The sequence below is a fragment of the Macrobrachium nipponense genome, chromosome 13, assembly GCF_015104395.2.
Source record: "Macrobrachium nipponense isolate FS-2020 chromosome 13, ASM1510439v2, whole genome shotgun sequence".
Taxonomy (NCBI): domain Eukaryota; kingdom Metazoa; phylum Arthropoda; class Malacostraca; order Decapoda; family Palaemonidae; genus Macrobrachium; species Macrobrachium nipponense.
The window spans coordinates 26,914,167-26,936,768 of record NC_087206.1 but is presented as its reverse complement, the minus strand read 5'-3'; positions in this window follow the sequence as shown (position 1 = coordinate 26,936,768).

Genomic DNA, 22,602 nt, shown 5'->3' with positions numbered 1-22,602 from the left:
CCTTTGAACTTAGGCACCCTTGTTTCTCAAAAAGCTATCTCTTCTCCCATTGGTTGTTGAAATTACCCCCTACAGGGACAAGGATTTAAAAGGATCGGGAGCCAGAAGCTCGCTCTCAGAACAACTTTGGAGCTCAGAAGAACAGCAGACCTAAGAGAGGTCAGATCTCCTCCTGCACCCGCCAGGCGCCGCCTTCTCCCCCTTTTCTGCTTCCCCCCTGCTTTCTATTCTGGGAAGTCCCAAGTTTTTTTTTATTTTTTTTTTCCAGTTCAGCCAGGGAATTGTTTTTACCTTTGTCTGTATTTCATTTCCTTTATCCAAGGTGACTTGTTAAGTCTCTCATTCTGTGATTATCCCCCTTGTGATACTAGTGAAAATCCCCCTAGCAAATTCAAGCAACGAAATAGTTCTCTTTGTGTAAATCCCGAGTCATTTCATTCCCCCCCCTGAGTGGCCTTTTTGATTGAAAGAAAGCAGTGTGTAACGTTCGCCCTCATGTGGCCCCTGCCTTATGCCTGTGTCCTATCTATTTGCAGCAAGCACTGTGCCTGATTGTGGTAGAAGTTGGCACCCTTGCAAGCTTGCATTTACAATCCGTTTGTTCAAAATTTCTGAGCGGCGTGACTGGATTGCTCCAGCCAGGTGTTCTGGTGGATCGACAAAGCGACCCCCCTTTTTTAGTCTCCTGGACCTCTGTAAATTCATAAATACAGTGCATTTAAAACTAGAGGCCAGCTTTTATGTAAATTCCTCCTTCCTCAGTAATATCAGCCTTATGCCCGAGTAGTTTTTTTTTTTTCTTTTGCTCTGATCTCTCGTCTTCCATTCAAGACCAAATTTTTCAGTGTTAACTACATTTCCTAGGAGTGAATGAGCTAAAATCAGAATAGTGGCGACCTAAAAACCAGAATTTTGTAGCTGATATCATGAAAGAAATTAATCTGAATTCCTTAATATTTTTATGAGCAAGCGAAAGCAAGATTTCCAAATTCTCCGCAACAGGAATAAGGTAAATTTTATTTTATTTTCTAGTTATTTGAGTAGAACTAGGTATTCTAGTTAGGGATATATAAAATCTGACTGCCTTTATAGCGATAGGAAATAGACCACGTGTAGGCCAATAGACCACAGCTCGAGAGAAAAATTCTAATGTTATGTGCCATTGCATAAAGAATAGAGGTTAGGAAGTAAGATTCAAAACGAAAATAAGTGCCATATTTTGTGAATTGCAAGTTAATCGCGAATCCCGCGTTGTAAAGATACTTCGTGTTTATTCTTTCTTTTTTATGTGAATTAACATGACCTCTCTCTATCTCTCTCGTGCATCACAGGTCTAAAAAAGGATAGGATGTAAATCCCCCCGGCCACGTGGCTCAACCCTATCCATTGCCCTGTTCATTAACACAGGAATACATGAGTCAATAAGTAAGAAAAGAAAAAACAAATTGTTAGCGTAAAAAATTCTTAATGTTATGATAAGCAAAATCAAAGGTAAATGTTTTTCTTTTTATTATTTTCTGTGCAGAGAGTAATACTAAGGGCAAATACTTTTGCGTTTCGAACAAGGGCATATGTTACCCTTAGCGTAGCTTCCAACATGACCTTGAAAACATTTGTGATTCATTCATTTGGTCTAGACAACCCGTGTGTGGGCCTAATTTCTCCGGGGTTTTAACTTCGCGGACTCTTAGGTTCACGAGAGCCAGGGTAAAGAAGGGGATTTGGCGGAGGCAGTGTATTTATGCATGGTGAGAGATCTTTATCCTGGTTTTCCTCTTCCCTCTAATGTATACAAGCTAGTGTTATGAATTCTGAGCAAAGCTAGGTTCAAGGGTAAGATAGACCAGGGATTTGCGTTGGTAGAAAGGGAAAAGAAAATAAACGTTATCCACTTCCCGTCTCTGTCCTCGAGATGATATATATATAAAACAAAACAAAAGGGAGATCCCATATCATTTTTTATTATCAACTGCATTTGCCACGTTTTTCACGTTGAAGTTCCGTGAAATTCGTGACCAGATTTTTTTCTTTTATTTACAAAGCCGTATTTGCGTTTGTTATGCATTTACAACATTTATTTGCCAAGTTTTTTTCACATTGAAGTTCCATGAATTCATGACCAGATTTTTTTCCTTTTATTTACAAAGCCGTATTTGCGTCTGGTTATGAATTTATGACATTTATTTGCCACGTTTTTTTCACATTGAAGTTCCGTGGAATTCTTGACCAGATTTTTCCCTTTTATTTACAAAGCCGTATTTGCGTGTGGTTCTGCATTTACGACGTTTATTTGTCACGTCCTCACGTTGAATTTCCGTGAATTTTGTGACTAGATTTTTTTTCCCCATTTTTACCTTACAAACCTGTACTGGCAATGAATTTACGCCTTTACAACATTCACTTGCCCACCGTTTTCCCACGTTGAATTTCGTGAATTTCGTGAACAGATTCTTTCGCTTATTTATTTTAAGAGCTTTATTGCAAAATCCAATACCGGCATTGAGTTCCCCAAACTTTAAATTACAGAGATTCTACGACGTGAGGTTTCTGCCATGCTACACATCAGTAGTAACACTATTTGCAGGGATTTCACGGTCATCTTGCCAAGTCTGCGTCGAGCATTTCCGCATCCCTCTGGCGACATTTGCAGTTTTTGCACTACCTTCCATCCTGTTATTCTCAGGCTAGTCTACTAGCGTTGTACTGCTGAGGAGATGGCCAGTAACACAGCACTGGAGGAGTCTAAGGCCTTCACAGAAGCCGGAAGACCCCTGTGGCTGGAGGGTGCAAAACTGATCAATTGGGTGAATGATAAGCTGAAAAAAGCAGCCCAAGAGAGAGCAGCCGAACGGGAGAAGGAGAAGGAAGCACAAGAAAGAAGAGAAGCAGCTGAAAGAGAAGCACAAGAAAGAAGAGAAGCAGCTGAAAGAGCATTCCAAGCGGCTGAAAGTGAAGCACAAGAGAAGAGAGAAGCAGCTGAAAGGGAAGCACAAGAGATAAGAGAAGCTAGCTGAAAGAGCATTCCAAGCAGCCAAAATGGGAGAAGAAAAAGAGAACATTGAACTGGCTATGGCAGTCCAGAGTGCCACTCTGGCACCCCCGAGTCCCACGCTCCCTGCACCCTCTCACATCCACAGCATGGGCGGCCTCATTAGGACTTGGGACGATAACAAACTCGACACCTGGCTCAATCATGTCGAGCAAGTATTTGGGAACTTCAACCCAACCCCCCAGGAAGTGGCCCTCCTTGGCAAGCACCTTGCTGGCAAAGGACGGGCTGCATTCGAGGCCCTTCCCCTGAATGAGTGACAAGTCGAGGCCCTTCCCCTGAATGAGTGACAAGACCTATCCCTCGTCCGGGAGGCAATCCTCGGGGCTTACGAATTGACCCCAGACCAGTGGAGGCAGAAATGGAGGACTATGCCCAAGGAGGCTAACCATCATGGACAGAGTGGACAGCCAAGAAGACACCAGCACTCCGTAGGTGAACGAAGGCCTCCAATGCAACGTCTGTTGAGTAGGTCTTAGAACTCTTCCAGTTAGAAGACTTCCTTTCCTACAGCCCCCCTGATCTTGCCACCCACTTGGTGGACTAGGCCCCTAAGACTCTTTTGGAGTGCTGTAAATGGGCAGATGCCTATGACACCCACCATCCGCTGCAGAGTTCTTTAAAGAAGAAAATATGCCCTGCTCTCCCCCTCACTCCTGCTGCCACTTCTCAGCCTACCCAGCGCCCCAATAACCTTCCTCGGAAACCTGTGCGTGGGTATTACAATAAACCCGGTCACACCACGGATCAGTGCCTCTCAAAGATGGATTCTCCTCAGCAAGCTGCCGCCACTCCTCCGAATGGACTACCCAATCATTATAATAACAAGAGCAACAGCCATAGGAACAGAAACAACAGGCCCAGGCCTGATTTTAGCAAGAGTTTCTGTGACACATGCAAAGTGCCTTGGCACACTGCTGCCTCGGGATGCCCCGAGAAAGCTCCTGTTCCTGCCATTGCTATGGCCGTGACGAATCATCAGCTTTTGGCCCTCTTGCGCAGGGTCCCATATTTGTCGCACCTCCCAGAGGTCGCTATCCTGCCCACCAGGTCCAAGCTTTCGACGACACTGGTGCGCAAGTATCCATCATCCAAGACGATAAGTCTCCTTCTACCTTTATACCGTATCAGGGCCCCTGCCCTCACATAGCTGCAGACCCGTTCCACGGGCTTCCAAGAACTACCTCTGCACAGCCAGTGCCACTTGAAGGTGCCAGGCAGTGCTAGGCTCCATCTCTCATGGATGTTGAGCCACGTTCGAGTCCTTCCACTAAGCCAGGCGCGGCCTCAGTGCCAGTGCCAAGGCCAGACTTGAGTCTTCCTCCTGGAGCTCTAAGTCCCGGTCACTCTCCCTCTGCTGGCTTGGCCCCACTACCCATGACGGCAGTCAAGGATGAGCCAATTCCAATGGGAACCTCCAGGGACACCCATGACCGTAGTGGACACTACCCTAACAGTGCGGCCTCGCAGACCGCCGCCCAGAGTCGGTCCTACCCCACTGGTAAGCCCATCCCGAATACCATTACCTCATCCAATCCCCCTCCCTCAGCAGCTAACCGGTCCGGGAGTAATGACTGCCGAATCCTATTTGGCCGAAGAACTCATGGAACCGAGGCACACAGCATTAGGCACGGGGACGAGTGCCAAGGCCCCAGTTGTCGCAGCAACTGTAGCTGATGCCCCTGCAGAATCTTCAAAGGGCTTGAAGCAGTCAAGGCCCCCCATGGCATCGTCAAACCGACCTCAAGGGAAAAGGGCGCCGAGGTTTTCCGAAACCTTACGAGAGCCAATAGCCTCTCTGCACTGGTGCCTGGCACAGTGCCACTCTTATAGAGAACTCTGACCCTCTCCATCCAGAGGAGAATGCCAGATTCTGTTACTTCTACTTCTTATCCTTTTGTAACTTTCTATTTATTTTCTTTTATTTTTTTTGGTACTGTCTATATTTTCTTCCTTGGTTTCCTTTACTCTTATTTACTGCCTTTAGGCATTAATTGTATAATGTATGCCTTGCTTGGGCAGAGCCAAACTTGCCAGCTATTCTGGCCTTGTATAAATTAGTACTTCTTTATGAACTACTGTCGTAAAAGTGCCACAATTGGCACTGTGCCCTATTCTAGGCACTTAGAATTCCATTTGACTTGGGAAAGTTTTAGCAAACAAAGTTGCTATAGCTTTAGAGATAATTTCGAAGCCTGGCTCGTTTATACGTTGGTTGATTAGCATTTGACTTAGTGTTATTCCTTATTTTAATATTTTGTGAAATATCCATTGTCTTTGGTGAAATTTAAATTTTTTGTTATCTTATTTAATCTCTACGAAGAATGACTTCATTAATTCTCCTCTTGTTAGTCTGCACTAATGTTTGCTAGGATGTAATTAATACTGTTAGACGTCTTCTTGTTACAAGACAAAGTTACTTAACGAAACCGTAGGGCCATTAACACAACTGGACGCGTCATATCACCCCATCGGAGTAAACTGATAGTATGTGTTGCCTTGAACAATTAAGATAGCAGTATTACATATGATATAATTTACCCTGTAGGTTAAGTTTTATCATCATTATTTGATATTCACTGTTATTCTCAGTGTGATGTTCTGTTTTAGGAGTATTCTTTATTGGAATATAGCAAGTTAATCTTTAGTCACGTTACACTCTTATTTTGCTTAACCCTCTGCCTGTTGAGCAAGACTTCATGAATCTTATCATCGACAGTAATCTATATTGCAATTGGTCCTTGTTTCTTCTGGCTTGTCTTGTCCATTCCAACCCATCTAGGGTTGAAATGTCCTCTAGAATGGGGAGGTGTTCAAGATTTTAAGCCAGAACCAAGGAAAATAAAGTCTTTTACCAAGTTTCATGCATCTTTGTCTATATGCAAGTTGCCCCTTTTGAACTTAAGCACCCATTCTCTTGAAAAAGCTATCTCTTCTCCCATTGGTTGTTGGAATTACCCCTACAGGGACAAGGATTTAAAAGGATCGGAAGCCAGTGGCTCGCTCTCAGAATAACTTTGGAGCTCAGAAGAACACCAGACCTAAGAGAGGTCAGATCTCCTCCTGCACCCGCCAGACGCCGCCTTCTCCCCCTTTTCTGCTTCCCCCCTGCTTTCTATTCTGAGAAAAATGCCTCAGTGGCGTGGTTGGTATGGAGTTTGCTTCCACCTCGGTGGTCGCGGGTTCGATTCTCGGCCATCCCATTGAGGAGTGAGAGATGTGTATTTCTGGTGATAGAAGTTCACTCTCATTGTGGTTCGGAAGTCATGTAAAGCCGTTTGTCCCGTTGCTACAAATAACTCCACTTGGTTCCATGCAACGTAAAAACACCGTACAAACAACAATCTATTCTGGGAAGTCCCAAGTATTTTTTAAAAGTCCATAGTGCATGGAAACTTCAAGGAGAAGACTACCAAGCCCCTCAGGAATCCAGGTACTGTGAGAGTAATTCCAGTTCAGCCAGGGAATTGTTTTTACCTTTGTCTGTATTTCATTTCCTTTTTCCAAGGCAACTTGTTTAGTTTCTCATTCTGTGATTATCCCCCTTGTGTTACTAGTGAAAATCCCCCTAGCAAATTCAAGCAACGAAATAGTTCTCTTTGTGTAAATCCCCAGTCATTTCATTTCCCCCCACCCCCCGCCCCATGAGTGGCCATTTTGCTAGAAAGAAAGCAGTGTGTAACGTTTGCCCTCGTTTGCCCCCCGCGTTATGCCAGTGTCCTATGTATTTGCAGACAACACTGGGCCTGATTGTGGTAGAAGTTTGGAAACCCTTGGAATAAGCTTGCATTTACAATCCGTTTGCACAAAAATTTCTGAACACCGTGACTGAATTGCTCCAGCTACATGTTCCGGTGGATCAACAAAGCGACCCCGCCTTTTTTAGTCCCCTGGACCTCTGTAAATTCATGTAAATACAGTGCATTTAAAACTAGAGTCCAGCTTTTATGTAAATTCCTCATTCCTCAGTAATATTGGCCTTATGCCTGAGTAGTTTTTTGTTTCTTTTGTCCTGGTCTCTCGTCCACCATTCAAGGCCAAATTTTTCAGTGTTAACTATATTTCCTAGGAGTGAACGAGCTAAAATCATTGTATATATATATCTATATATATATATATATATATATATATTGTATTATATATATATATATATATATATATATATATATATATATATATATATATATATATATATATATGTATATACATATATATTATATATATGTACACATTTTGTATGTACTGAATTATAAGGACTTACTGGGATTACGATGTCTCAAAGACTTATTAGTCCATCCAAAGAGACATCATGTGCTCACTTATCTTTAGGAGTAGGTTTTTTAATTCATTCAGTGTTCTAAAGATTTTGTGTAGTTTTCTTTTGAACTATTCTACACTGCTGCTGTTTACTTCTGGTGGCAGTTTATTCCATGTGTCACATATCTTGTATGTGAAGTTCCCACAATGCGATGTGTTGTATCTCTTCAGTTCTAGTTCCATCCATTATTTCTTGTCTTCTTTTCTTTTAATGTTAAGAGGTTTCTGTCTACTTTTATTATGCCTTTCAGTATTTTGAATGTCTAATAGTTTTCCTTTGTAGGTCATTCAGTTCAGGCTCTAGTCATCTTTGGTGACCTATTTGCCTGATGGGTGGAATTAATTTTTGTTGTTCTGCTTGTACACCTTCTAGTCTATTTATGGCCTTTCTTAGTGTTGGTGACCAAAACTGTACTGCATATTCAAGATGTGGTCTAGCTATTGATGAGTAGAGCTGCAGCATCGTTTCCTTATTCCTGTATATGAACTGCCTCTTTATGTATCTTACTAGTTTCTGTGCCTTTTTTCAGCTTCTATGCACTGTTTTGTGGATTTAGTCCTTGGAATAATACTCCAGTGTCCTCTTCTTGTTCTACAGTATTTATGTCATTCAAGCAGCATGTAATTGGCATGAGGGTTTGTTTTTCTATTTGTAACTCGATACATTTATCCAGGTTAAAAGACATTTGCCATATTTTTTACCACTCTCTTATTTTCCTTAGACCATTTCTTAAACACTGTATCTGGGTCTGCTGCATTTACACCTAGTTTGGTGTCATCTGCAAATTTGGCTATCTTGCTAGTGAAACCTACAATCTCACCATTCTGATTCTTCGCCATTTATTACGACTTTCACTTTTCTATGAGCTAACCAGTCTTCGATCCAGTCTGCTATTTTTCCTACAATTCCTAAAGCTCTAACTCTTGTCATTAGTTTCTTGTGTGGTACTGTGTCAAAGGCCATTTGAAAATCTAAGTAGAATATATATAATACCCCTCGAGTAGGTTCCTTCACGTGGTGAGGGGGTAAGGGATTCTGCCTTCAAGTTTCTGAAGGCTGGATCTTGACGGAACGCCTCCAAAACTTTTGGCATTAACTTGCGTGGACATTTCCACTTTCGAAAAATTTTACTGCTAGAGTGAGTCTGGGAGGTGGTTTGTGGTTTGGAGGGGATTTGCATTTAAAGCTAATTGTGGGAGTTGTGGTGGTGAGTCGCCACCCAATACGGTTTGGACCCAAGAGATGGTGATGGGATTTTCCTATTGCTATCTTGAGGCTGAACCATCTCCAGGGATCAGCCCATCGGAATCAAGGGGGGGCTGGTTCATGGGATTGGAGTCCTGGCTTTTGTCCGGAAGCTCACCATTATGTTTGGAGTGGGGAGTCGGTCCCCATTAGTGGGGGCAGAACTCCCAACAGTCAGATTGGCTTATACCTGGGCCACTACAAGCATATTGGTGCTATCCCGAGAGGGTAGGGTATGGGGCAGACCGTGGGGAAGCAGCTTCTACGTGTGCTGTTGGTGGAGAATGTCGAACCCAGTCTAGTTTACGATACCTAGTTGGTCTTCCCAAGTAGTAGTTGTGTGTGTGTGTGTGTGTGTATGTTTTCCCCTTTTTTTTACGTCAAAATTCCCATGAATAACATGTCTAGTACACTGTCCCCTGGACCCCCCCGACTCTTTTGGCACCATTGAGAACCTTAGGCTTGGATAAGGACCTCCCTTTGCCATCCACAACCTCCTCCAATGAAAACATCAAAGGTTCTTTGATTGTTACTACAAGCCCTTATGTAGTTCAGAACAGGGGAAAGAATAGCAAATTTTATAATAGAAATAAGAATGCTAATCCTGATATTGGAATTTTACTTGAATCTCAAGAACCTGAGACCTATAACAAATACCTTTCTCTTGACCTCGACAAAAGCATAAAGAACTGAATATATTTGATGTCCATAGAGATATTGTGAAATGCATTAGGAGAGAACCAAAGATAGCCTCGCAGTGAAGGAAGCTTGCTTGTAGAAGTTTCATCACCAGATGAAAGTAGAAAATTACTGTATTAGTTCTGTAGAAGGAAGCACAGCAAAATGCACTCCTCACAAAACAATGAATCAGTCTAAGGAGTAGTGTATGTACTGAACTCCTACATTATTCTGAGGACACACTCCGAAAAGAATTTGCTGATCAAAAGGTGGTTGATGCGAGACCCACCAATCAAGAAAAAAGTATTGGGAATATGACATCCAACACCTACTTTGATACTCACCTTTGTTTGTTTGAGACTCCCTAAATTTCAATGAGATACTTGATACATGATTTACGTGCTGCATTATGGTCTCCCCACAATTAGGGCAGCATGGAGTAAGCTCACAATTCCCATGCTCTTTTCTTCCACAGTTAAAGCATATGGCTGGTTCATTCCTTTCTTTTTTCCTGCATGTTGTAATCAAATGGCCAAAAACACTTGGCAATGGAAACATCTTCCCGCTCCCAGATGTTTTCCATTGCCAAATGTTTGGCCATTTGATTACAACATGCAGGAAAAAAGAAAGGATGAACCAGCCATATGCTTTAACTGTGGAAGAAAAGAGCATGGGAATTGTGAGCTTACTCCATGCTGCCCTAATTGTGGGGAGACCATATGCAGCACGTAAATCATGTATCAAGTATCTCATTGAAAAAGAAACACTTTGTATCAAGACTCAAGAGCATATTACATTTAAAGAGGCAAGACAAAAGACTTTGCAGAAATTCAACACCCAGCAGTCATTTGTAGATGCAGTAAAAGGAAATGGGGAAAGAAAAAAGAAATTGAATCTCTAAAAGTGTAATGAAGATAGAAGAAAAATGGGCGCTGAGACAATTGTCAACAAGAGGACTTTAAGTGAAGAGTCTGTAACAATGCCTAAATCAGAAGTCAAGCACCTTGAGAAAGGAGATACATCCGCAGAGAAGTTAATGAGTCAAAACAAAAAATTAGTAAGCCTTCATCATCCTATGGTTCAGCTGACCCTCATAGAACATCTAAATTAATGGAAAATAATGAGTCATATCCCACTATCTTATCATACAACACAGCAGCAACAAATGTAGAACCTAAGGCAAACAAAATGTTAAACTCAGTTCAGCTTGGTTTAGACAACTAAAATGATAAACCAGATACTACAAGGGTCGAAGATAATACTAAAGATACTGCTGTTTCAAATACCATCATAAGTGATCACTTGGTACATTCAGATGACCTTTAAGTACTCCTTCGACATCTGGAACTGTACCAAAGTCCGTCACAAAACTCAGATGTCATCTACAAAGAAAAAACTTAGCAAAACGATCTTGGACAGGGGATCATCCTCTAGAAAATAGGTACTTTCTCTGCTATATTACAATGGAACTGCCAGGGACTTTGCGCTAAATATGAAGAGCTATTATGTTTGATTAATATTTATAACCCAGTATGCTTAGCGCTACAAGAGAATATGCTAAGCAACAACAAAATGCTTACTCCTAAAGAGTTTTTTGCATTCCACTCCCAATTCCCTATACAGGGAAATTCGGGTGGAAGTGCTCTTCTTGTAAGACGAGATATTGCTCACTCAAAAATACAGTTGCAAACTCAATTACAAGCTGTAGCTGTCAAAATTCACTTTAAAAAGACGTACACAATTGGCTCATTGTATCGCCCTCCTAATAACCCAATACTTGAACGACAGTTAACACGCTTGTATGAACAGCTACCCCGACCATTTCTTAAATTGGGAGACTTTAATGGTTGACATGAACTTTGGGGTGACATTTTAACAAATCAAAGACGAAACCTTATCTTATCATCAATAGAAAATTCAGATATAACCCTTTTGAATACTGAAAAACCCACCCATTTTCACATTCAGACTGGTACATTTTCATGCACTGACTTATCTGTCACAAGTTCTGATACATTCATTGACTTCAACTGGGAGGTGTTGGATGATCTATATGGTAGTGATCATTTTCCAATTGTCATCAGAACAGAAATATGAGCCAGTATACAGAATGCCTAGGTGGTGTACCAATAAAGCAAATTAGCCCTTTTCCAGGAACTTAGTTATATTGAACTAGATGCAAAAGATATGCCAACAATAGGAGTAGCAGTGTTCTAATTAACAATGATTTTTATGTTTGCAGCAGAAAAGGCAATCCAAAACCAGTGGAAAATTGCATCGGAAGCCTGTTCCATGGTGGAATGTTCAGTGCAAAATAAGACATAGAGCCATGAGAGCAGCTTGAACTAGGTACAAAAGACATCGATGTGAATGCTACTTGATCTCCTATAAAAAGGCTCGAGCCAAATTCAAATGGCAAATAAAACATGCGAGACGAGAATCATGGGTACTTTTTATATCGACAATTACCTGGAAAACACCTATGACCAAGATCTGGACAGTTATTAAGAAAATAGCAGGAAAATACAATCCTAGTCCCCTCCTTGTTTTAAAAGTCAATGGTGACTTTATAACCGACTCAAAGGCTGTAAGCAATGTTTTTGCTGAACATTTTGCAATGGTATCAAGCAGGGATGAAAATTCTCCATTCTACAGGAAGAAGAGTGTTAGCAGAGTCTGAAATATTTGATTTTACTTCTTTTAAATCTGAATCATATAATATGCCTTTTACCATGGAGGAATTTTCATTTGCTCTTAGTAACAGTAAAAACACTGCACCTGGACCTGATGAAATTTTATATAAAATGATCAAGAATACTTCAAAGGAAACTAAATTTTTCATTTTAAGTATTATTAGTAGGTGGAAAACCCCATTGTCCCTAAACACCTAGGTGCTAATCCCCAAGTAACCTAACCTAACCTAACCTAACCTAACCCCATCGTCCCTCAACCTAGCCTAAACCCATTGTCCCTCAACTCCTAGGTGCTAATCCCCAGTTAACCTAACCTACCCAACCCTAACCTAACCTAACCCTAACCTCAAAACTCCTCATACTCTATGGGAGGTAAAAAAATCTTGATTTCAACCCTAACCCCCAAACTCCTCATACTCTAAGGGAGGTTAAATGGAAAATCAGATCCCCAGGTAGCCAAACCTAACCTAACCCGAAACCTAACCTAACCTAACCCTAACTCTATGTGAGGTAAAAAAAAAAAAAAACCCTGATTTCAACCCTAACCCCAAAACTCCTCATACTCTATGTGAGGTATAAAATACCCTGATTTCAACCCTAACCCCAAAATTCATCATACTCTATGTGAGGTATAAAATACCCTGATTTCAACCCTAACCCCAAAATTCATCATACTCTATGTGAGGTAAAAAAAAAAAAAAAAAAAAACCTGATTTCAACCCTAACCCTGAATTCCCTCCACTAGCCACCCCTCCCTACCCCCCTCCCCCCCCCCCCCCCCCCCACACAAAAAAAATTTTAAACTTGAAATCACAAGTCCCAACATGTCCCCGGGTTCACTCCCAAACGCAAATTTTTTTTAAGTCAATAAGGAACTCTGAAAATTAACTTAACAAAACCCATTTCACTTTTAATCATTTATGATATGTGCATATAGATGCATAATATTCCATACATAAAGAGGTTAAATGGAAAATCAGATTACATACAGAATTGTTATTATTTTTGTAACAAGTCATACAGAAATACATGAACTAATATTCCATACATAGTTATACAAGAATACACTGGAAAAGGTGTACAAAACAATACACAGGCATGATATACATTCGTTTTACGAAAATAATACATCAGCGAGACACATTGCTAGTATATACCACATACATCTTCCCCAGTTTCCCAATTGTGTGTGAAAGATATTTCATCTAATACATCTAAGCTTTTGAATCTTGACAACAAGTTCTTCATATTTAAATAAATCTTCCACACATCTTTCCTCTAGCAGGGATAAATTCTTTTTCATAATGACTATGCAAGTGATTTTACCAATTTTCTTCATTTCATCACTGAATGTAGATAACACAGGTAAATACTGATTTAACCATGTCATGTTAACTCGTCCACTTTGTCCAATACCAGCAGGGAAGATAACATATTTGACATAGCCATACAATGATTTAAATAATTCTTCCTTTAATTTCTTCACCGAAGAGAAAAAGTGGTTGAACCTCATCTGCTTGGTATCCCTGCTCAAACGGTCAGCATGGTCCCCATCTTTGGAATATGCTACGCTCTTTTGGGCATTGTTGGGAATTGTCTATGTAGAGATTTGGAGCCAAGGACTCCGTAGCCATTCAAGAATTTGCAGATTACGGCCTTCAGCCAGAACTTTGAGTCAATTCATTGATCCCAGATGATAACTTAATTGTCATTCTTCCCATTCATAAGTAAAGTAGATTAATTGATCTCCGTAATGCCTAAATAAGCGATGATTCCCGCCTGAATTACAAGGATTCTGTAGTTTACGCGGGAAAGCGTAAGTTTCCTTTGAAGTAGGGCGAAGCGACGCCTCATTCCTGCCTTAGTCCTGAACGTCATAAGTACTGTGATATTTGTGTCTCTCTCGATTCTCCGTCTCCCATCCATCGCAATGCCAGGTCGAATTCCGTCGTAGCTGTAAGTTATCTTTATCCATGTATAGATGTGTCATCCCTGCGATGAGGGACTTGATTTGCGCAGCAAACGAAAGCTGCAAGTGTAAGAATGTCATTTATTAGTGATTTAGAGTAAATGGGTCTCGATTTATTGTGTTTTTTCGTTCAGTCGTGGACTTAGTGCTTTTCAAGCACATGATATCAAAGACCCTAAGGGCTACCACGTAACAAAGCCATGAAAGCTTTCAGGTTCCTTGAATTGAATTAATGAGAGTAGTAAGAAACTGCGCGTGAAGTGGAATTTTGCTAGTAACTTCAATTTCAGTGTTGGTTCTTAATGCACATTGGCTTAGCCGCCGTGATGCTCTTTCATTCATGTTCAGTGTATTGTTAATGTGTTTAAATGTTTATTTTTTGTAATTAAACTGTATTTTGTTGACCAAATTTTATTGAATCCCACTCAGATAGTTTTAGAGAGTGCGCCTCCTCAAGGCCTTGTCATCGGCCCATAACATCAGGGCACGAATCAGAACAAAAATAATAAAAGTTGGAGAAAATCCTGACATTTGGTCCTTCGAACCGGATGACAAGTGCTCTCTAGAGCTTGACAGGGAAATTTCAATAAAGTATGGTCTATAGGGTAGCCCTGATAGGACACAGTCAGCTCCCACCGAATCTGCCACAGTGTTCAGATAACCAGATTGAGATCTATAGAAGGCCAGGAGGTCTGGTCAGTCAATCTTTAGATAGTAGTCTATCATTCTGGCAGAGATGGTATGAGTTGGTCGTGTTATATATAGGAGGAAACGACCTGGCAATCGATCACCCCAAAACCGTTCGGGATAATTTACGTACGCTTATCGAACATCTGCGACGCAGAGATCAGAGAGCATCTCCCTGATAATCGTTTTGCTATCAATTCCGTTGAATATGTCAATAAAGTAAAGAACTTTAATGTGAGAATCTCCAAATACTGCTACAAAAGAAGTCATTACGGAGTCTGACACTTGCCTATGAACTCTCGTGCCTACTGCGAAGGCAAACAAAGGGATGGAGTCCATTTTGATTCAGAAATCCGTAACACGTTCCTCAATCGTTTGATGAGATTGATCAGGAGAGAGAGAGACAGACAAAGCAACTAGGCTCAGCTTGTTCCGATGTGCAATTGGCCACACGTGCCACTAGTCTTTGTACCACGTCTACCGAACGTAAGAAAAATCCTCATTTCCTAGTTTGCATAACCCCCCCTAAGAAGTAGAGTAAATAATCCAAAATGGCAGTGGCTATGATTGTCCACATCGAGGCCTCGCTGAGTCTCACAGTGGACTTACCGGCCGAATCACAGCGTGCGTTAGTAGAAACGTATTCTGAGAGTGTGTACCAAAATTTGGTCACGCAGTTGAGACAAGGTCAGCTTCGAGAGCTGTACAAACGTCAAGTCGTAAAGTTAGAATCTAGCTTAGATGCCAGAATCAGGCAAGCCTTAGCAGAAGCTGTGCGAGCTTCTGCCCTTTTGTTGAATCGAATCGATAAACTGAAAGTCACTCAGACAGGGAATGTTTCCCTCCCCAAATTGAAACCGCTGCCTCTCCCCACTTTTGAAGGGGAAGTGCAGGAATATGCTTCTTACAGAGAATTGTTCACGATCCACATGGATCGAAGGGCAGATTTGGACGACGTGTCCAAATTTACTTACTTGTTAGGGACTCTGGGCAGGGATCCGCTTAGGATCGTTAAATCCCTAAGTGTAACTGCCGCGAATTACCAGGTAGCGTTAGATCTCTTGGATAAGCAATATGGTAATGTACACCAAACGCTCGTGATCTTGCATCGAAAACTTGCCAACATATTCGTACGTCCCTGGGCAGGGATCCACTTAGGATCGTTAAATCCCTAAGTGTAACCGCCGCGAATTACCAGGTAGCGTTAGATCTCTTGGATAAGCAGTATGGTAATGTACACCAAACGCTCGTGATCTTGCATCGAAAACTTGCCAACATATTCGTACCCTCGTTGAACCCCGTAGAGCTGAAGAAGTTCAGGTTTGAGTTAACAGTGATCATTTAGCAAATAAAGAGGGTCAGTACTAATGATATAGGCCATGGAATGGTCATGAGCCTTATCAATCAGAAGTTGTCAGAAGGTAAGCTCTATCGAAAGTGGTCGAACACCTCAGAAAATGCAACTATAGTTTAGAAGAATTTTTTGAAGCTATAGACTTCATAATTCGCATGCTGGAAGATGACGCGTTACAGCGAGGCGAGAAATCAGAATCTGATAAGAAAAACGATGTCAGCGTTAGACCCAAAACGAAACCCATGCAGAATAATTCTTGTTCCTTTTGCAATGAAAGGCATCCGCCTCATGGATGCCGCCGAGTAAGTGACGTGGCTGCCAGACGCCGCATTCTACTAAGGAAGGGCCTGTGTTTTAATTGCCTTCAGTCAGGTCACCGTAGTGATAGATGCCCTAACCACAATTCATGTAAAAGTTGTTGAAATAATCATAATATTTCCATTTGTGATAATAGCAGCATCAGAAAAGCACTTTCAGTTCCCTCCACTTCGTCCCGAAATAATCCCAGTTTAGTAAGTAACAGTCAAGCTACAACCTCCAGCCCTGTAGTAAATGCGATGCCCAGGCAGCACGATAGAAACCCCCGTCCGCCCAAAGAGAAAGTAGAATCAAAACCGTGTAAGAGCACCAAAGTAGCCCAAACGTCTAGTGTAGATCTTCCCTGTACGATTTTGCCAACGGTCATGGCCGAGATCCATCACAAGCAGGGGAGTAAATGGGTTCGCTTGTTTTTGGACACTGGGAGTCAACGAAGCTTTATCTCCGCACCTAAAAACTGGAAAGCAGACTTAGGCCCGCCAGTGGGTAGGGCAAAGTGGGCGTTGAACATTGCTCCCTTTGGTTCAGCAGAAATCAGTGGCCAGTATGACGTTGTGAGTTGCCGGGTAGAGATGGGTAATAGAATTGTTCGAATGAAACTAGTTGTTCACGAGAACGTAGACGTCCCGATTCATAACACAGGTTATGTAAGAGTAAGACAACACCTAGTAGGGAAGGGAGTCACATTAGCAGATCCTGACAGTAAGAGCGATAAGGTTTACGAAACGAGGCACAATTCTTATTGGTGGGTGCAGACTATTTTAATTATTTCATTATTGGAGTAGAAAAGATCGACGGGATAAGTCTTTTTCTGACCCATAATGGCATGCCGCCATATGGGAGAGTGCCACAGTGGCTATTAGAAGGTCACAAGATAGATCATGTGAGAACGCTCAGGGTATGTAGGGTCGCGAGCAAACCAATTGCATTTGATGTTGATGAATGGTGGCATTTGGATACCGTAGGCATCGCCCCATCCGAGCAGTACACTGTCCGCGAAGCGGAAGCCATGCGAAAGGTTTCGCTGAGTGTAACGAAGAAGCCTGAGGGATATCAGGTTAGTTTGCCGTTCCGTTCAGAAGGTAGGCCAGAAACAAACTAGAAATGCTGTAGCACAGCTGGATTCGCTGCAAACCAAATTTCAGAGAGACAAGGAATACTATAATCAATATCAGGGAGTGATCGACAAATACCTGGAGGCAGGATTTATATATGAAGTAAAAGATCCAAAAATAGAAGGATACTACATGCCGCATTTCGGCATTAAAAAAGATAGCCGCATGACCCCCCTTAGAATCGTATTCAATGCCTCATCCAAAGCTAAGAATAATAAATCCTTAAATGAATGCCTGTTACCTGGGCTTAATTTAGTAGAGTTGGCCTATAATTTGTTTCTAAAGTTTCGAATGAATAAATACGCCATGCTTGCAGACATAAGCAAAGCATTTCATAGAGTACTATTAGATCCCTGTGATGCCAAATATACAAGATTCCTGTGGCGAGAGGTAGCAGGTCGAGCGCTGACCTTCGCTTTCAGAGTCGTGGTGTTCGGCATCACGGCTAGTCCCTTTTTGTTACAACAAGTATTGAGTCATCATTTCAGTTTAAAAGGAAGACCTGAATTAAGCAAGTCATTTTACGTTGATAACTATGTTAGTACCTTTGAAAGTCTGGATGAGATGAAAAAAGAACAAGAATCTGTCCATGCAATTTTGGATAGGGCCAGAATGCCTTTAGAAGGGTGTGCAACGAACAGTATAGCCTTCGATAGCGAGAGAGAGTGGAAAGAACCTGTGAATGTGAGCGTGCTCGGGCTGAGATGGGCTCGAGACGTCGACTGTCTGTGTGTGAAAGAGAGTGAGAGGATTCGTGAATTGGGGGAGGGATGGGTACCTACGAAACGTAGAGTACTGTCTTTGCTAGTGTTAATTTACGATCCGCTAGGTCTAGTCAGTTCTTTATTTGTTAGGGGAAAGCTGTTTCTCCAACAACTTTGAGAACAAGAGATTGGATGGGATGACGTGTTATGTAAGGAAAAGGCTAAAGAAGCGCGAGAACTGTTAGCAGAGTTGAAATCAGACAGTGATTTAACATTTCCTAGAGCAGCAGGAGTCAGAAGATCCGAACTCCATATATTCACCGATGCCAGTAGTAGGGCATACGGTGCTGTAGCGTATGTCAGAGATAAAGAAAGTAACGTAAGATTACTCACCAGCAAAATGAGAATCACTCCGAAAGGGATGCTCAAAATCACCATCCCTAAATTAGAACTTTTAGCTTTGCTGCTAGGTTGTAGGCTAGCAAAAACGATTAAAGGGCTAATAGAGCCACAAGAGATTAGTATCTGGTCAGATAGCAAAGTTGCATTAGCCTGGGTGGCACCCCTGGATGCCAAAAACAACAAAAATATCTGTATATCTAACCGTGTGGCAGAAGTTGTTTTTCTCCGCCAAATTTGTGATTTCAGATTGAAGTATGTGCCCAGCAAACAGAATCCTGCTGATGTCTTGTCTAGGGGCGCAACAATCCAGCAATTGCCGCAGAACCCTCTTTGGCGCCAGGGTCCAGAGTTCTTGGGAATCCCAGGAGAGCCTGTTCCTTTCAAAGAGGCAGATCTAACGAATATCAGAACCGTGGTAGCGGCGGTGCAGGAACTGAGGGAAGAAACAAGGTCTATTCCCCCAAGAGGGATATGGGAACTACTACTCAGGGAGGTTGAGTTCCGAATTTTAATTAGAGTAACCAGATTAGTGTTAAAGTTTGCAAAAGTGAAAAGGGATCCTTTTCGAGCTCTTGTCTTATTAGAGCAAAGATTCTATTTACCTACTGTGTATGCATATTTGCAGGGTGAGGTCAGACCCCCTCGTGAGATATTGAATTTTGTGAGTCAATTAAATTTAATTATAGTAGATAAATTGATTTGCACTAGGGGACGAGTGTCCCAAATTGAAGAGATGAAACATTTGATTCTTTTGCCTGCTAAGGGACACTTAGTCAGAGCATACTTGAAGTATTTGCACTGTTTGCACCTCCATTGTAATGTCAATACGCTAATGGCGATTTTTTGACAGAAATGCTGGACGCCGGGCCTGAGGTCTATTGCTAAGCAAGTTGAATGGAAGTGTCCAGAGTGTGTGCTAGCCTTCCAACCGCTGATGAGACAACCACCACCACCACCCCTACCGAAGGAAAGGATCACCTTGCAGAAACCATTTGCCGCAGTCGGCGTGGACCACACCGCGGCCATACAAACAGAAACGCGATGACCAGGCTATATCCTCATCGTGACATGCATGGCCACCAGGGCCATGTATTTAGATTTCTGCCCCTCCTTGGATGCGGAGGAATTTGTTCTAGCTCTTCGAAGATTCAGTGCTACGCATGGAGCCCCGACCTTAATCACTTCTGGTAACCACCAAACGTTCAAGATGGCCAGCAACCTCGTTCAGGGACTTTATGAAGAGGATGAAGTCCAGCAGTTCCTGAGGAGGACTGGCATAGAATGGCGATTTCAAACCCCCTGTGCACCGTGGAAAGGCGGTTTTTTTGAATGTCTGATTGGTGTTACAAAGCGTGCCCTTCAGATTGCCCTTGGGAGAAAGTATCTGCCGGAGGCCCACGTATTAACTCTAGTGAAAGAGGCGGAGGCGGTAGTTAATAATAGGCCGTTGATGTATAGCGGTGACAAGTACGAGGACGAGGTCCTCACCCCCTCTCATTTAGTGCGAGGTCACGTAATTAACTTAATGGCACCTGTTTTGCCAGATGAAGACCTAATGCTACCTTCACCTCCCGGAGACTACGGGGGGTCGATATCTAAAGCTAACAGACACTTTGAAAGCCTTCCGGGAGAGGTGGAGGAAGGAGTACCTAAGTGCTCTAAGAGCCCGACACGATTGTCAGTCTGGGGAACCCACCAAGCTGCACCCCAGAGACATCATGTTAGTAAAGCAAGAAAATCAAAAGCGGGCAACATGGCCCCTTGGACGCGTCGTGGAGACGTACCCGGACGACGACGGTGTCGTGCGTTCGGCCAAGGTATTGTTCGAAGATGTTGAGTCCCTGCGTGCTGTCAGCCACTTGGTCCCCCTGGAACTTGCCCCCTCAGATGACGATGATGGCATTGGAGACGAATGGCGTGACGATGTTGATGGTGCAACGGAGGAGATGGTGCGTGACGACGACGGCAACGAAGAGGTCCGAGACGAGGGAACGTACAGCCCAGCAGTAGGTGTTCCAGGAAATGTTGTGACGTCTGGGGACGACCAAGGGATGGCACTGGCTGCAACATCCGAACAACAAGCCACAAAGGTCTTGAGTGACTTAGAAGGCACTGACGATATTGTTAACGATTCGAGCGATACCAATGCGGTAAGTGAGAGTGCTGAAGTGAATGATACTTAGGTATCGAGTGGTAGTGACGTTGACGTTCAGTTAGGCGGACAAAGATGTTCCGCACGCCCTTTGAGAAAGGCTGCTGTTGAGCAGCGCGAGTTAATGAAGCGCTTAATGGAAAGCGATTATATCTAAGTTATAGCTAGAAACAGTGAAAGAAAACTGGAAGGTTCCCTATTATGGTAGGCAGGGAGGGTGGACCCAAGTAAGTGTAGGTGAGTTGAATCCTCAGAGGATGGAAGTGCGTCGGATTAGCGTAAGATAGTGGGAGCCCCCCTCTTGTGCAAACAAGTCGAGCGTTGTGCGGAGATAGCCCCCACCCTCAAGGAAAATTACCAAAATGTATATGAGTAATGAGTACTTCTTATAGAGAAGTGAAAAAGTTTTGAGGGCATGTGTCCCGTGAAAGAGTACATACTGAATCAGTTGCAATCTATGTTTCCTTAAAGGCGAATGGCCTGTCGATCTGATTATGCTTGTTGCACGAAGAATGTTGAAGGCAGAGTGCCTTATGAGTGTTCCTATTTGAATTTGAGAAATGCATATTGAGTTGAACATAGAAGCGTTAGTTGAAGGTGAAGAGCCTAATATAGAAGTTTCTCTTGCATGTTGTATTGCATTTTGAGGCGAGTGCCTAAAGTCTATGCTTGTTGTATACAAGGTTGTACGTACATACATGACTGTTTCCTTTTTCATGCCATTGATTGAGTAAAGGCAGATTGCCTTATGAGACTGTATATTCATGTTTCCTTGATTGTGATTTTCCATTTATGCTTTTGATCTTATTGCAGGCCCATTGCCTATTGAGTTTCTATGCTGATTCATGTCTACCTTATGTGTATGGGTACATTTATATATATATATATATCTTCCATTGATATTTTATTTGTATGTGTGTGACATTGATTACCCCGGGTGTAATATTGATGTATTTTTTTTTTTTTTTTGCCATGTCATGTTTTTTGTGTACTCTGTTAGAGTCGCTGTGGAGCGCTACGCAGCGAGCCTGACTGAGTAGTGTAGGAGTGGTTACTCCCCCCACGAGCTCAGTCTTTCTTGAATTGTCCAACATTTCAACGCCCCATACTTCGGGTGTGGAGTATGTCGGGAATTTCGAACTGATCATTCGAAGTCCCCGCCATTTAACTTCACAAGTGTTGCGTTAAATTGGGGCAAGACTGAGGGATCTCGCGGGCAATTCATTGAGTAGAAAGCTGTCCAATACATGACAGAGTTAAGATGTAATTCTTAAATGCCTGGCGGGGAAGGAGCGCGTCTTATAGTAATGAAGACGCTATGAATTTTCATTAATGAATATGATTTGCTATTCCCTAGTACGAGCTAAATTGTCTATGTAGAGATTTGGAGCCAAGGACTCCGTAGCCATTCAAGAATTTGCAGATTACGGCCTTCAGCCAGAACTTTGAGTCAATTCATTGATCCCAGATGATAACTTAACTGTCATTCTTCCCATTCATAAGTAAAGTAGATTAATTGATCTCCGTAATGCCTAAATAAGCGATGATTCCCGCCTGAATTACAAGGATTCTGTAGTTTACGCGGGAAAGCGTAAGTTTCCTTTGAAGTAGGGCGGAGCGACGCCTCATTCCTGCCCTAGTCCTGAACGTCGTAAGTACCGTGATATTTGTGTCTCTCTATTCTCCGGCTCCCAGCCATCGCCATGCCAGGTCGAATTCCGTTGTAACTGTAAATTATCTTTATCCATGTATAGATGTGTCATCCCTGCGATGAGGGACTTGATTTTCGCAGCAAACGAAAGCTGCAAGTGTAAGTATGTCATTTATTAGTGATTTAGAGTAAATGGGTCTCGATTTATTGTGTTTTTTCGTTCAGTCGTGGACTTAGTGCTTTTCAAGCACATGATATCAAAGACCC